Source organism: Elephas maximus, chromosome 2, assembly GCF_024166365.1.
Source record: "Elephas maximus indicus isolate mEleMax1 chromosome 2, mEleMax1 primary haplotype, whole genome shotgun sequence".
NCBI lineage: Eukaryota > Metazoa > Chordata > Mammalia > Proboscidea > Elephantidae > Elephas > Elephas maximus.
Genome location: NC_064820.1, coordinates 27769356 through 27787088, shown reverse-complemented (window position 1 = coordinate 27787088; position 17733 = coordinate 27769356).

The following is a 17733-nucleotide window of genomic DNA, read 5'->3' as shown; positions in this document are numbered from 1 at the left end:
GTTTTTGAATTTGAATTTAACTGATATTTTTCTCATTATTAGACTGAGTATAGTAGGCTGAATAGTGGTCATCCAAAGATATTTCTCTCTAATCCCTGGAGTATGTACATGTTATCTTATTGTAAAGAATCTTTGCAGAAGTGATTAAGTATCAATGAGGGATTATCCTAGGTTACCCTGGTGGAGCTTAATTCAATCAGAATTGTCCTCAGAAGACAGAGACATAGGGGGATTTGATACCCACAGTAAAGAAGGCAGTACAACCATGATGGCAGAGATTTGAGTCATGTGGCCACAAACAAAGGAATGCCTGCAGCCACAAGAAATTGGAAGAAGCAAAGAATGGATTCTCCATTACAGTCTCTGAAGCAAGCACGGTCCTATGAAAAACTTGATTACAGCCATGTGAAACTTACATTGAATCTAATTCCACCTTCAAACAAAGCTGCACTGAGACAGATATCAAAAAAAAAAAAAAACCCAGATGTCATCAAGTCAATTCCAACTCATAGTGACCCTGTAAGACAGAGTAGGACTATTCCATAGGGTTTCCAATACTGTAAATCATTATGGAAGTGTACTGCCACATTTTTGTCCTGTAAAGCAGCTGAAGAATTCAAACTGCCAACCTTTTGGTTGGCAGCAGAGCCTTTAACTGCTGTACCATGAGGTTTCCTTGGTATTATGTAGTACAGGTAATTTATAACACAATATCCTTAATTCCTACATCCCATCTCTTATGACATTACTCTCATTCATTTTACTTATCTGCATGATATATGCCATTTTGAATCGGACAATCATATGGTGTATTACTCTGGGAATGACAAATTGCAGAGGAACAGTGTCATATTCATCGTTAAAAAAGAACATCTCAAGATCTATCCTGAAGTACAATGCTGTCAGTGCTATAATAATATCCATTTGCCTATAAGGAATACCGGTTAATATGACTGTTATTCAAATTTACATATCAACCACTAATGCCAAAGATGAAATTAAAGATTTTTACCAACTTCTGTAGTCTGAAATTGATCAAACATGCCATCAAGATGCACAGATAATCACTGATCATTGGAATGTGAAAGTTGGAAACAAAGAAAAATGATCAGTAGTTGGAAAATAAGGTCCTGGTGAAAGACATGATGCCAGGGACGACATGATGGAATTCTGCAAGACTTATTCAAAGAAAGTACTACTTTTTAACAGCATAAATGATGACTATACACTTGTATTTAACCCAATAAAATACACAAGAATTAAATGTACTACATTTGTGCAAAGAGACAATGGAGAAATTCAACATCTTCAGTCAGAATAATGCCATGCAATCAGGATGGAAACAAAGAAGGAAGAAGGATCTGTAGTTGGAGAATATGGCCTTGGTGGTAGAAATGGTGCTGGAGATATCATGACAGAATTTTGCAAGACCAACAACTTCTTCATTGCAAATGCTTTTTTTCATCAACATTAACAGCAACTATACACGTGAATCTCCCCAGACAGAATACACAGAATCAAACCGACTACATCTAAGAAAAAAAAGTTAATGGAAAAGCTCAATATTATCAGTCGGAACAATGCCAGGGGTTGGCTGCAGAACAGTGTATCAATTGCTCATACGCAAGTTCAAGTTCAAAGTGAAGAAAATTATAACAAGTCCACGAAAGCCAAAACATGACCTTGAGTATATCCCATCTGAATTTAAAGACCATCTCAAGAATAGTTTTGATGCATTGAACACTAATGACAGAAAACCAGACAAGCTGTGGAATGACATCAAGGATATCATACATGAAGAAAGCAAAGGTCATTAAAAAGACAGGAAAGAAAGAAAAGACCAAAATAGATGTCATAAGAGACTCCAGAACTTGCTCTTGAACATCGAGTAGCTAAAGCCAAAGGAAAAAATGATGAAGCAAAAGAGCTGAACAGAAGATTTCAAAGGACAGCTCAAGAAGGCAAAGTATTACAATGACACGTGAAAAGACCTACAGATAGAAAACCAAGGGCGAAGAACACGCTCAGCATTTCTCACTACGCTGAAAGAAGAAAAGAAAAAAGTCAACCTCAAGTTGCAATATAGAAGGATTCTATGGGGAAAATATTAAATGACTCAGGAAGCATCAAAAGAAGATAGAAGGAATGCACAGAGTCACTGCACCAAAAAGTATTGGTCGATGCTCAATGATTTCAGGAGGTAACATAGGATCTGGAACAGTCATTACTGAAGGAAGAAATCCAAGCTGCTCTGAAGGCATTGGCAAAGAACAAGGCTCCAGGAACTGACAGAATATCAATTGAGATGTTTCAACAAACAGATGCAAACCTGCAAGTACTTACTCCTCTGTGCCAAAAAATTTGGAAGACAGCTACCTGGCCAACCAGCAGGAAGAGATTCTTAATTACGTCTATTAGCAAGAAAGATGATTCAACCAAATGAGGAAATTACTGAACAATATCATTAATATCATACACAATCAGAATTTTGCTGAAGATCGTTCAAAAGTGCCTGCAGCAGTGGAAATTCAGGCTAGATTCAGAAGAGGACGTGGAACCAGGGATATCACTGCTTATGTCAGATGAATCCTGGCTGAAAGCAGAGCATACCAGAAAGATGTTTACCTGTGTTTTATTGACTATCCAAAGGCATTGGGCTGTGGAGTCATAACAAGTTATAGATTATGTTGTAGAGAATGAGAATTTCAGAACACTTAATTGTGCTTGTAAGTAACCTGTACATAGATCAAGAGATAGCCGTTCGAACAGAACAAGGGGATACCGCATGATTTACAGTCAGGAAAGGTGTGCTTCAGGGTTGTATCTTTTCACCATACCTATTCAATCTGTCTGCTGAGCAAACAATCCAAGAAACTGGACTATAGGAAGGGGAATAGGGCATCAGGATTAGAGGAAGATCCATTAATAACCCATGTTGTGCAGACACAATCTTGCTTGCTGATAGTGAGGAGGACTTGAACCATTTACTGATAAAATCAAAGACCACAGCCTTCAGTATAGATTACATCTCAGCATAAAGAAAACAAAAATACAACTGGACCAATAAGCAACACATGACAAACAAAAAAAAGATTGAAGTTGCCAAGGATTTCAATTTTCTTGGATCCAAAACCAATACCCATGGAAGCACCAGTCAAGAAATCAAGACATATTGCATTTGGGCAGATCTGCTGCAAAAGACCTCTTTAACGTGTTGAAAATCAAAGATGTCACCTAGAAGACTAAGGTTCACCTGATCCAAGCCTTGATGTTTTCAATTGCCTGGTATGTATGGGAAAGATGAATGATGAATAAGGAAGACTGAAGAGGAACCGATGCCTTTGAATTGTGGTTTTGGGGAAGAATACTGAATATACCATGGATTGCCGAAAGCATGAACAAATCTGTCTTGCAAGAAGCATGACCATAACGCTCCTTAGAAGCAAGGGTGGCGAGACTAGTCTCACATACTTTGGATATGTTATCAGAAGGGGTTAGTCCTTGGAGAAGGACATCATGCTTGGTAAAGAAAAGGGTCAGCGTTAGAAAGGAAGACCCTCAAGTAGATGAATTTACATAGTTACTGCAATGATGAACACAAGAATAACGATTGCGAAGATGAGGCAGAACAGGACAGTGTTTGGTTCTGTAGTACCTAGGGTCTCTATGAGTCAGAACCAACTCGACAGCACCTATTTTCAACAACGACTGACAATATCCCTCTGTTTATATAGATCCAATTCTGATTGATATCAGTTTCTATTGGCCTGAAGAACTTCTTTTAATATTTCTTCCAGGATGATCTGTCTATGATGAGTAACCTCAGTTTTTAGTTTTTTGAGAAAGCCTTTATTTCTCTTTTATGCTTGAAGGATATATTCTCTCACTACATAACTCTCAGTTGATGTTTTGATGTATTTTGCAATACTTTAAATCATTCAGTTCACTCTCTTCTTTGGATGAGACAGGAAGTAATTCTTATTTTTATCCCACTTCTTGTAAGGAAAATTCTTCTTTTGCTTCTTCCAGTATTTTATTTTTGTCTTTAGTGTTCTGCATTTTTAATATTATATGGAAACCCTGGTGGTGTAGTGGTTAAGTGCTACGGCTGCTAACCAAAGGGTCGGCAGTTCAAATACACCAGGCACTCCTTGGAAACTCTATGGGGGCAGTTCTACTCTGTCCTATAGGGTCACCATGTGTCGAAATTGACTTGACGGCATTGGGTTTGGTTTTGGTTTTTTGTTTACGTGTAAGTGTATGTTTTCCTGTGTGTGTGTTTAATTTTTTGTTTGTTTGATAATCATGCTGCTTAATGTTCTCTGTGCTTTTATGTATCTGTAGTTTGGCATCTGTCATTCAATTAAAAAAATTTGGCTTTTAAGTTTACATCTTTCTTCTGTAATGCTCTTTCCTACTTCTCCTGGAGTTCCAACTGTCCATATGCTACAGATTTTGAAAATTTCCACAGTTCTTGGATCTTCTGTTCTGATTTTTTTTCTTTCTACTTACCTTAAAAAAATAAAATAAAATCTTAAAAGAATTATAAAGAATTATTTTATAAAGTATCTTTGTAAAATTATAATTTGACCTAGAGATAATTTCCTAATATAAATTTCACTTGTTTCCTGGTATTTAATCTTGCTCTCATTATTATTATTGATATTATAACTAAGATTTTTTTCATCTTTTCATAAAAATGGCTGTTACTTGTTGTTGTTAGGTGCCGTCCAGTTGGTTCTGACTCATAGAGACCCTGTATACAACAGAACAAGGAGAAACTGTCCAGTCCTGCACCATCCTCACAATCGTTGCCATGCCTGAGCCCATCGTTGCAGCAACCGTGTCAATCCATCTCCTTGAGGGTCTTTCTCTTTTTCATTGACCCTCCCTACCAGGCATGATGTCCTTCTCCAGGAACTGGTATCTCCTAAGAACATGTCCAAACTATGTGAGACTAAGTCCTTTCATCCTCACTTCCTGTGAGCATTCTGGCTGTACATCTTCCAAGACAGATTTGTTCATTCTTCTAGCAGTCCATGGTATACTCAGTATTCTTTGCCAACACCATAATTCAAATACATCAATTCTTCTTCGGTCTTCCGCATTCATGTCCAACTTTCCTGTGTATATAACAAAAACTGAAATCAAACCCATTGCCTTAAGTTGACCGTGACTCACAGAGACCCTGTAGGACAGAGTAGATCTGCCCCATAGGGTTTTCAAGGAGTGGCTTGAAGTTACCTTGGCTTTTGTCAGGCACCCCTTGCTCCTCAAAGTGACATTTTGCTTTTTAACACTTTAAAGGGACCTTTGGCAGCAGATTTGCCCAATGCAGTATGTTGTTTTATTTCCTGACTGCTGCTTCCCTGGGAATTGACTGTGCAAGCACTATGTAATATATTCTTTTGATGGTGTATTTGCTTTATATCTCGCAAACATATTATTTTTTCATTAGATTTCCAGAAGACTCCCTCATATACATTCAGACTATCAAAAAACAGATGTACTTTTACCTTTTTAAAAGTCTTATAACTTTAATTTCTATAGTATCCCCTAATACTGTCATGATAGTTGTTAAAAACACTTCAGGCAAGAAAAAAAAAAAAGGTAGAAATAACAAACTGAAAAAAATTGCAACTCATACCATAAATAAAGGAATAATAGTCCTACATTTCAAAGAATAACTAGAAATCCCAAAAGAAGCCCTGGAGAAACCCAGAGACAAAAATAAAAGCTGAATTTAATAAAATGGACAAAATACATGAAAAAACAGCATAACTTCAGCAACAGCTGTTATATATATGAAAAAAATGATGCAGCTGACTTAAGATAAGGTAAATGTAAGTCCAAACTACCAATTTTCTTCTGTTACTCTCTAGGAAGACACTACTTGCATGCATTCACTGTAGAGGTAGAAAATAGAACAGCCTTAATGGAGGAAATTCTGGAAATACCTAACAAAATTGTGAATACATTGGCCTTTTTTGTTCAGCAATGCCATTACTGGAACTATAAGTCCCGATTCAGCAACATAAGTTCAAAATAACATGTATAGTGATATAATCACTGTGGATTATAATAAAAATGGAAGAGAATCCATGTCCTCTAAAAAATCCATGTCCTCTAAAAAATAAAACTAGTTAATGAAAAAATATTTAACAAATTTAATAAAAAAATTAAAAAAGAAAAATAATGAAGACTTTCTTTTTTACTAATTAGACAAACTCTCCAAAATATATTGACAAACAAAATGACCAGATTCAGTATATTATATATAGTGTGCTACTTTATTTTGAAAATGTATAGGGATAAAACCTATGTTTTCATTTGCTTGTAATATTTAAGAAACATAAAGAAAATAATACTTTTATATGAAAGCAAGAGGGGAGAAAAGAAAAGCCATAACTTTTTTGTCTATTCTCCTTCATATATTGTTACAAGTTATGCTTACATTTCAATATATGAAAAATATTCCCAGAACAAACAGGTGATCAAACAACATTAAGAGATAAGTTTACTGAAGTCTATCATAAGCCAGGTATTGATCTAGATATTTAGGACACCAAAACCAAACACGTTGCTACTGAGCTGATTCCAACTCATAGCAATCAGTGATGATAAATGAGGAAGATCAAGACTTTTGGAACCAGGGCTTTATTATAATTTAGGGTTTCTTCATGCTCACTGTGTAACCTGTGTAATAATTTTTCTATCAGTTTTTACAGAGTTAGCAGAAAAAAGAAAACAAACACCTCCAAACTAGTTATACCATACTGTGGGAACCTGAATATGTGCTATTTATTGTCATTCCATATTATTCTAAATAAAACTAGATATTTTATATTTGATTTTTACTCAAGGGCAGTATATTTCCCCATATTGCTCAGTTTCCATAATTTGGCTTAACAAGAATCAGAAAGCTCTCAGGGAACGTTATGCATCTGCAAAAATTCAATGGAAAGTGATGATTCTTAATTTTAATGAGTGGTTTTCTATTTTCCATGAACCATGAATTAAGAGCTATGTGGAGATACAGGAAATATAACAAACCCTCCATTTGCCTACTGCAATTTGAACTGAGTAAATAAATCTACTTGGAAAATAGATGCAGTAAAGGAATTATAAACATGCACAATTTGAGGAGATATTTCTTCATGAAAATAATAAAAACAAGTTTTAAAATTATTAATATTGAAATATGCCTATTATATTTAACACAGAATATTTAATATGAGTTTTTTTAATCAAATTTATTAAAAAGAGTAACTCACTTTTCAGAATATAATGCAGTCTTAAAGAAATGTGATAGATATGTTCCATAACTTCAGGTAGGCTTTTGACTACTACAGTGTGATTATTAACATGGTTCTTTAATGACAACAGTCAAAGGGCTATTAGGATGTGAGAAAAATGCAGCTTCAAGAAAATAATTTTCTTCTCCACTACATTTTTCAATCAGAAAGATAAATGGGTGTAGAGATGTGGATGTGATCCTTCCTTGTAAATAAATAACTACCATAACATTTTTCTCAGCATACAGATTGAATAAGTATGGTGAAAGGATACGATCATGATGCACACATTTCCTGATTATAAACCATGCAGTACGTTCTTGTTCTGTTCAAACACTGCCTCTTGGTCTATGTACAGGTTCCACATGAGCAACAACTACGTGTTCTGGAATTCCCATTCTTTGCAATTTTATCAACAGTTTGTTATGATCCACACAGTTGAATGCCTTTCATGCTACCAGAGGTAAACATATTGCTGGTATTCTTATTCAATCTGTATGCTGAACAAATAATCCAAAAAGCTTGACTATTTGAAGGAGAATGCAGCATCAGGATTGGAGGAAGACTCATTAACAACTTGCAATATGCATATGACACAACCCTACTTGATGAAAATGAAGAAGGTTTGAAGTACTTACTGATGAAGATCAAAGACTATAACTTCTGTAGAGATTACACCTTAATGTAAAGAAAACAAAAATCCTCACAACTGGACCAATAAGCGACATCATGATAAAGGGAGAAAATATTGAAGTTTGCAGGATTTCATTTCATTTGGATTCACAATCAACACCCATGGAAGCAGCAGTCAAGAAATCAAATGACGTATTGTGTTAGGCAAATCTGCTGCAAAAGATCCCTTGAGCAAAGATGTCACCTTGAGGACTAAGATGCGCCTGACACAAGCCATGGTATTTTCAGTCTCCTCATATACATGAGAAAACTGGACAAAGAACAAGGAAAACTCAAGAATTAATGCCTTTGAATTATGGTGTTCGTGAAGAATATTGAATATACAATGGACTGCCAGAAAAGAAAACATTCTGTCTTGGAAGTACAGCCAGAATGCTCCTTAGAAGCACAAATGCCGAGACTGTCTCATGTACTTCGGACATGTTGTCAGTAGGAACCAGTTTCTGAAGAAGGACATAAAGCCTGGTAAAGCAGAGGGTCCCTCATGGAGATGTGTTGATGCAGTGGCAGCAACAATGTAGCAACTATGGTGAAGATGGTGCAGGACCAGGCATTCTGTTGTCCACAGGGTCACTGTGAGTCAGAACCGACTGTATAGCACCTAACAACAACAGGATAACGTAGATATAGAAAAAAGAGACCAAAGATCTTTGCTTTAACTTATCTTACCGATATGGCCAACTGTTATATATTAAACCAAACTCCACAAGAAATATTCTTGTTGATTTGGGGTGAGATGTTAAAGAATTATTCATCATGTCAATTAATCCAAACAAGTGAGCCATGCGTATAAAATATCTACAAACAAGCATGTGTAAAAGAACTACCTTTATTTTACTTTCTTAGAAATACATATGTATGTGTGTAATTATTAAAAAAATTGTCTCTTTACATGTTAGGATAATCTATGCATCTATAGTTATAGATCATACTTTAACATCTTAGTTGTCAATTGTTAGCTGATAACTGAAGCAAATCATAAATGAAATTTTTCCTAGGATTTTAAAAAGTTTTAGGGTATAGTGGTTTTATAATCAATTTGTATTTAAATGCAAACACTATGCCAATTTAGTGAGACTATGCTATAAATGGGTTGGGTTTATGCTATAAATAAGGAGTTATTTTAAAGACTGGGAAACGAAAGATAAAAATGGTCTTATTCTCTTTCTTAAATAACTTAAGATTCAGTAGAAGAAATAATATATTTAAATAAAACAGTAATTACAACTTCGAGTTAATTTATTTTATCTTTATGCATCTAAATGAGTAGAAAAATGTCTTTTACCATGTTTAAAAAATACTACCACCTTATATTTGAATTTCAAGTTCTAAAGATTAAAAAGTTTTAACCCAAGTTTCAAACACTTCTGCAAATATTTTGCTGCATTTTAAAGGAACTCATGGGATCATGAGTGACAAACTTAAACTTTGCACATTGTTTTGATGTACTTATTTTTATATATGAGTTAGCTCTTGTTGGTACAGTTCTGCAGCCGAGCGTGGTGAACATCATATAAAATAAAAAATCTACTTCCCTTTCTCTCCATTTTTGTGTGTTCTAGAAGGAATTTTCATACCAAAATACCAGACTAATATCCTCAGCACACTCCACTAGGGGAGGAAGTATGGACAAATCTGGGAAAAGAGATTCAAGAACATTCTTCTTTTTTTTTTTTAACCTGTTTTCCATCAGTATCCTTAAAGCACCAAAGAGCATAAAAAGATAAGCTTAAATATTCTTCTAGTTACTTCCAGTTATTACCTCCTAAATTCCTCCGCCAGCAAAACCTGAAACTTTCTTCCAAAAGGAAGAAAATGGTATTACTCCCAGCCCTAAAAATCAAGACTTTAATAACAAATGCCATATTGTGGAGCATATTAAATAAATTCTGGAAATAAATTATGATGATATCTGGTGCTACAATGGTTAAGAGCTATGTCAAGCTACCACTGCTAACCAAAAGGTCAGCAGTTCAAATTTACCAGCTGTTCATTGGAAACCCTACGGGGTAAATCTACTCTGTCATATAGGGTCACTATGATGTTGAAATCAGTAATGGGTTTGGTTTTATTGGTTTTGACCTAAGGTGTGACTCAAGTCACTAAAGTATGAAGAAATAAGGCTGAGTTTAGAGGGTCAGCTCAAAAGACATGAAGTAATCAACAGGATTTGGAGATCAACAAGTAGTAGAAATCAAGGGAGAAGGTATAATTAAGCATAATTCATACTCCCATCATTAGTAACTGCTTAGATGATATTTCTTAAGAACATTTTTTAAAAGGAGGTGGTGTATAAACATTACTTGTTTTAAATGTGTTTATAGTAAGTCTGTTCAGTAAGCAATTACATATAAAGGAAAACTAACATTAATCACACATTTATTAAATTAATCAGTAATTTAGTCAAATGTTTTTCTAATGTTTTAGAATGTCTATTATGTGCCAGGCATGGATTTGACTTGAGGGATAAAACAGAAAGCCAAGTTTCAGGTTTTCTCCTACTTATAGTACCCACTCTATTCAAGGAGACCAATATTAATCAAATAGTCACTCAAAGATATTGTGTTAAATTCCATGAAGGAAAAGTGTGTATTGTTTTGAGACCATAGCTGAAGGACTCTGAACTAGTGTGGAAGGGTGAAGGGTATAGTAAGACTTTCCAGAAAAAAATGACATTTGAATTGGGACCTGAAAAATGACAATAGTCTACTGGGTGATATCTGCCTTGTGCGGAGGAGGAAAAGGAGGGGCAGAACATTTCACACAAAGGATACGGCATCTGCAATTATTTATGACTAAAAAAATAAAACAGGGTGTATTTCAAGAATTGAATAAAAAAGCCCAAAAGTGAGGTAGTGTAGAAAGAGATGAAGATAAAGAAGAGGGAGGTAGACCATGCCAGGACACGCAGGCCCCCTGTCTCACTCGCCTATATTCCGACTTAACCTGTTGATGGGCTGGTAATTCTCATAGCCCCTGATTATAAATCACAGAAGCTGGAAACTTGGAAGCTCCATGGAGGTAAATACCACCTGTTTCCATTATCCATTATCAAGCTTTTGACGGAATAAAACTCTGGAGAAATCCCATCATCGCTCTCTCCATTTTCAAATAAAGCTTGAGTATTTCTGTTTAAATCTTTTTAACGACTGTTTAAAAGGAGACCTAGAAATATCAATTCTTTATTTTCAATCAAAAAAACATTAAGATTTGACTGAACGGCAGGTGCAAGGAATTGAAGGAAGATTTTAACAACCTATTCAAGTTCACATATTTAAATTTGTAAAGAGACACTATGAATTATTAAAAGGCTATCAGTTTTAACAATTATCTGTGAGACATTACCCAATGAATGTGGTTTAATTAAAAAAAAAATGTCCATGAATGAACGGTGTTTCTGCTTTAGAGGCATGGCATAAGCATCTTTTTTTTTTTTTTTTTTTTAATAAAACTACTTCGTATTCTGTTTGTGTCATCAAACCACCCTGCACAGAAGGAATGACAAGTGGCTAAAAGTCTATGCTTTGACTAATAGCTTATTACCAATCTAAAATGGTCTGTCTGGTATTCAACTTTTAGAGAAATAAGCATACATAGCTTATTAATTAACAATTTTATGGAATGGACTTTCAAATTTACTTAATTCAAAGCCCTCATTTAAAAAATGAATGAAGAGAGATCAAGCAAGTCTAAATGATCTTGCTCAGCTTTTTATTCACAGAGCTAATATGTACATAGCTCTAATTCCCACTCTAATTTTCCTTTCCTTTGTTCTCTTTCATTTGTCTGTATAGGAGATATTTATTAAGCGGTTATGATATGCTGGGGACTATTGCTGGTGTGGGTCATGGCAGCAAATAAGTCACTCCCTCATTATGTTATTTGGTAGAGGGAGAGTATAAATAAATAATTTCAGACAGTGACAATTGCTCTGTAAAAAAAAACAAATTATACTAATGCCAGACAGCATCATGGGGAGCCTTGTTGAGATTCCTTCTTTATAATGGGAGACAGGAAAGTCATCTGTAATAATCATCTGAGTTGAGGCTAATTGCCAAAAAAGAACCACATTTGTGAAGTTTTGGGAAAATAGTTTTACATTTAGATAAGAGTAGTACAAAGATCCTAAGGTAAGAATAAGTTTGTACTGTACATGGAATAGAAGTTAAGTCAATGCGACTAGTGTGAAGTGAGCACTCATATGGTGTGGTGAAATCAGAAGCTTGATCACGGAGGTCTTTGTCATCTTAACATGGAGTGTGGACCATCATAGGAAAGATTATCTGGCTTTTATCAAATAGGAAATTGTTTTTCCAGAAACTTAAACTCCTACAAAAAACAGAAATACAAAATCTTTTTGTTAGGTGCCGTCGAGTTTGTTCCAACTCGTAATGGCCCTATGTACAACAGAACAAAAAACTGTCCAGTCCTGTGCCATCTTCACAATTGTTGCTGTGCTTGAGCGCATTTTTGCAGCCACTGTGCCAATCCATCTCATTGAGGGGTTTCCTCTTTTTCACTGACCCTCTGCTTTACCAGGAATGATGTCCTTCTCCAGGAACTGGTCCCTCCTGGCAACATGTCCAAACTATGTGAGACTAAGCCTCTTCACCCTCATATCCAATGAGCATTCTGGCTGTACTTCTTCCAAGACAGATTTGTTCATTCTTCTGATACTCCATGGTATACTCAATATTCTTTACCAACACCATAATTCAAAGGCATCAGTTCTTCAGTCTTCCTTATTCATTGCCCAGCTTTCACTGGAATATGAGGCTATTGAAAACATCATGGAATGGGTAAGGCCCAACTTAGTCTTTAAAACAATATCTATGCTTTGTTGTCGTTGTTAGGTGTCGTTGAGTCGGTTCCAACTCATAGCGACCCTATGCACAACAGAACGAAACACTGCCTGGTCCTGCGCCATCCTCACAGTCATTGCCATGCTTAAGCTCATCGTTGCAGCCACTTTATCAATCCACCTCGTTGAAGGTCTTCCTCTTTTCCGCTGACCCTGTACTTTGCCAAGCATGATGTTCTTCTCCAGGAACTGATTCCTCCTGAAAGCATGTCCAAAGTATGTAAGACGCAGTCTCACCATCTTTGCTTCTAAGGAGCATTCTGGTTGTACTTCTTCTAAGACAGATTTGTTCATTCTTTTGGCAGTCCATGGTATAGTCAATATTCTTTGCCAACGCCACAATTCAAAGGCATCGATTCTCCTTCATTCTTCCTTATTCATTGTCTAGCTTTCACATGCATATGATGAGACTGAAAATACCATGGCTTAGGTCAGGTGCACCTTAGTCTTCGAGGTGTAATCTTTGCTCTTCAACACTTAAAGAGGTCCTTTGCAGCAGGTTTACCCAGTGCAATGTTTCTTTTGATTTCTTGACTGCTGCTTCCATGGCTGTTGATTGTGGATCCAAGTAAAATGAAGTCCTTGACTACTTCAATCTTTTCTCCATTTGTCATGATGTTGCTCATTGGTCCAGTTGTGAAGATTTTTGTTTTCTTTATGTTGAGGTGCAATCCATACTGAAGACTGTGGTCTTTGATCTTCATCAATAAGTGGTTCAAGTCCTCTTCACTTTCACAAGCAAGGTTGTGTCATCTGCATAACGTAGGCTGTTAATGAGTCTTCCTCCAATCCTGATGCCCCATTCTTCTTCAGATAGTCCAGCTTCTCGTATTATTTGCTCAGCATACAGATTGAATAGGTATGGTGAAAGAATACAACCCAGATACACAACTTTCCTGGCTTTAAACCAATCAGTTTCCACTTGTTCTGTCTCTTGATCTATGTAAAGGTTCCTCATGAGCATAATTAAGTGTTCTGGAATTCCTGTTCCAAATGATATATATATATATATATATAAATTGTTCAAATATTTGGGTTCTGTTTTTCTTTTTAATAATTACAGCTTGAGCTTAGACAATCTTATGGGTCATAATTGTTATATCATATAATTTTAGTAAAACTTTAAATATTCAGATGGAAAAAAATTCATGAAAAAGATAGAATTTATTGACTCAGCTAAAATTTTTTTAACCCATCTCATTTTTCAATGTCTTATTTGTCATTTTATGAATAATACTGTTCTCAATTTAAATTTTTACAGTTTACAGGGTACACTATTTAAGTTGTAAATTTTCAAGCTTCCACTAATGACTAAAGCAGAAACTATTTTTTTTTAATTTAATAAAATAAATTCAATTTTAAAACACTACTCAAGAAAAAACATAAAAATGCTGATAGTAGGCATAATTTATTTACTGTCATTCACGAAAATAAGGGTTAAGCCTGTGCTTATTCTTCTTACTAATACCATCTGCTGCATAGAAGATTTTCAGATACTCTGAAAACACTCACCTATCACCAGTAAAAAAAAAAAAAAAATCACCAGTAGAAACCTAAAATTCTAAGTTTCATGTACTATGTTTATTTGAATTGTCAAAGGGAAGTCCAAGTAAGAGCCTCTCAAATTCCCCATGGCTTATCAAAATTTTAGCCCATAATTTTCTTTTTTTGAACATTTTATTGTTGTTTAGACAAAAGTTTACAGAGCAAACTAGTTTCCCATTCAACAATCTATACACGTTTTGTAACATTAGTTGTAACCCCTTCAATAAGACAGGAGATCGCCATTTCCATTTACCCATCTTTCCTGCCCCTTCCTGCCTTCTAAACTTTGTTTTTGGGCAAATGCAGCCCTTCTGTGTGGTTGATTGTTCCGAGGTGCACATTATTCCTTTGTGGTGTTGTTATAGGGCTTTATAGGCATGTCTATTGTTTGGCTGAAAGGTTATCTTCAGGAGTGGGTTCAGTTGTAGGTCTGAAGAATGTCTACATAAATTTCCTTTATTAAGCTACATTTAGAAAAGCAGTTGCAAAGTGAGGTATGGTGATTTTTTCTAATATGGCCGCATCTAAATTTTTATATACTGTAAAACTGAAATACTACAAAATATCTAGCTGAGAAGAATACTCTCCATTATATTTCTAAAACAAATAAATTTTAATTGATTTATCTTTTTAAAAACACTAACATGTATGCAAGGGTCAGTTAGAAAACTATAAGATCACAGTATCATCAAGAATTCTAAATATTAATTCTACCACTAGCTTTGCTAAATGTATAAACAACTATGATGGAGGAATCTTGCTTCTTTAAGGGAAAAGTTCTGAAATTCTAACAAGAATTATAAATCCTTTGACAAAATAAATACATTAATCTACTTGTGTGAAATTACCAACATTTATTAACAAAGTGTTAATAATTTTAAAGTTTTTTTTTTTTTACATTACACAAGCTGTATACAACATTTGTCTATTTCAAATAATATTTAAATATCAAGAATTTTGAGCCCTATTTTGGAAAGCAAGGTTGTGTTATCTGCATATCGAAGGTTGTTAATAAGTCTTCCTACAATCCTGATGCCTCGTTCTTCTTCATATAATCCAGCTTCTCGTGTTATATGCACAGAATACAGATTGAATAAGTATGGTGAAAGGATACGACCTTGACACACACCTTTCCCAACTTTAAACCCTGCAGTATCCTCTTGTTCTGTTGGAAAGACTGCCTCTTTGTGTATGTACAGCTTCCTGATGAGCACAATTAAGTATTTTGGAATTTGCATTCTTTACAATATTATCCATAATTTGTCATGATCCACACAAATGCCTTTGCATACTCAATAAAAGGCAGGTAAACATGTTTCTGGTATTCTCTGCTTTCAGCCACGATACATCAGATATCAGTGGTAATACACCTCATTCTGTTTCCACCTCTGAATCACTCCTGAATTTCTGACTGCTCCCTGTGCACATCCTGCTGCAACCATTTTTAAATTATCGTCAGTAAAGTCTTTGTGATCTCAATGATTTTTTTGATAATTTGTGCATTCTGTTGAATCACTTATTTTAAAATGGGTACAAATATGAATCTCTTCTAGGTGATTGTCAGGTAGCTGCTGTCTTCCATTTTTTTTTGCATAAACGAATGATCATTTCCAGCACTGCATCCCTTCGCTGAAACATCTCATTTGGTATTCCATCAATTCCTGGAGCCTTGGTTTTTGCAAATGCCTTCAGTGCAGATTGGACTTCTTCCTTCAGTGCCATCAGTTCTTGATCATATGCTACTTTCTGAAATGTCTGAACTTCGACCAGGTCTTTTTGGTACAGTGACTCTGTGTATTTCTTCCATCTTCTTTTTTTTTTTAATAATTTTTATTGAGCTTTAAGTGAACTTTTACAAATCAAGTCAGCCTGTCACATATAAGCTTATATACACCTTACTCCATACTCCCACTTACTCTCCCCCTAATGAGTCAGCCCTTCCAGTCTATCCTTTCGTGACAATTTTGCCGGTTTCTAACCCTCTCTACCCTCCTATTTCCCCTCCAGACAGAAGATGCCAACACAGTCTCAAGTGTCCACCTGATACAAGTAGCTCACTCTTCATCAGCATCTCTCTCCAACCCATTGTCCAGTCCCTTCCATGTCTGATGAGTTGTCTTTGGGAATGGATCCTGTCCTGGGCCAACAGAAGGTTTGGGGACCATGATCGCTGGGATTCCTTTAGTCTCAGTCAGACCATTAAGTATGGTCTTTTTATGAGAATTTGGGGTCTGCATCCCACTGATCTCCTGCTCCCTCAGGGGTTCTCTGTTGTGCTCCCTGTCAGGACAGTCATCGGTTGTGGCCAGGCACCATCTAGTTCTTCTGGTTTCAGGACGACGTTAGACTCTGGTTCACGTGGCCCTTTCTGTCTCTTGGGCTCATAGTTGTCGTGTGACCTTTGTGTTCTTGTTCTTCATTCTCGCTTCTTCTTTTGATGCTTCTTGTTTCATTCAATATTTTGCCCATAGAATCATTCGATATTGCAACTCATGGCTTGAATTTTTTCTTCAATTCTTTAAGCTTGAGAAATGCTAAGTTTTTTCTTCCCTTTTGGTATTCTAATTCATTTCATTATTATACTTTACTTTGTCTTCTCAAGTCACCCTTTAGCTCTTGTAATTCATAATCGCTTCCATTCGCGTTAGCTACTCTATATTCAAGAACAATTTCATAGTGTCTTGTAACATCATTTTTAGTCTTTTATTCCTTTCCTGTCTTTTTAATGACCTTTCGGTTTCCTCATGTATGATGTCCTTGATATCATCCAACAAATGTCTGGTCTTTGGTCATTAATGTTCAATGCATCAAATCTATTATTGAGGTGGTCTCTAAATTCAGGTGGGGTATACTGAAGGTCATACTTTGGCTATCATGGAGTTGTTTTAATCATCTTCAGCTTCAACTTGAACTTGCATATGAGCAACTGGTGGTCTGTTCTGCAGCTGGCCCCTGGCCTTGTTCTGACTGATGCTATTGAGTGTCTCAATCATCTTTTTCTTCAGATAATTTATTCCATCTGGGGAGGTCCACGTGTATAGTCCCTGTTTATGTGTTGTTGAAAAAAGGTATTTTCAATGAATAAGTCGTTGGACTTGCAAAATTCTGTCATGTGACCTACTTCGACATTTCTATCACAAAGACCATATTTTCCAACTACAATTCATTCTTCTTTGTTTTCAACTTTCTCATTTCAATCACCAGTAGTTATAAATGCATCATGATTGCATGTTCGATCAATTTCACACCACAGAAGTTGGTTAAAATCTTCAGTTTCTTCATCTTTGGCCTTAGTGGTTTGTGCATAAATTTGAACAATAGTCATATTAAGTGATCTTC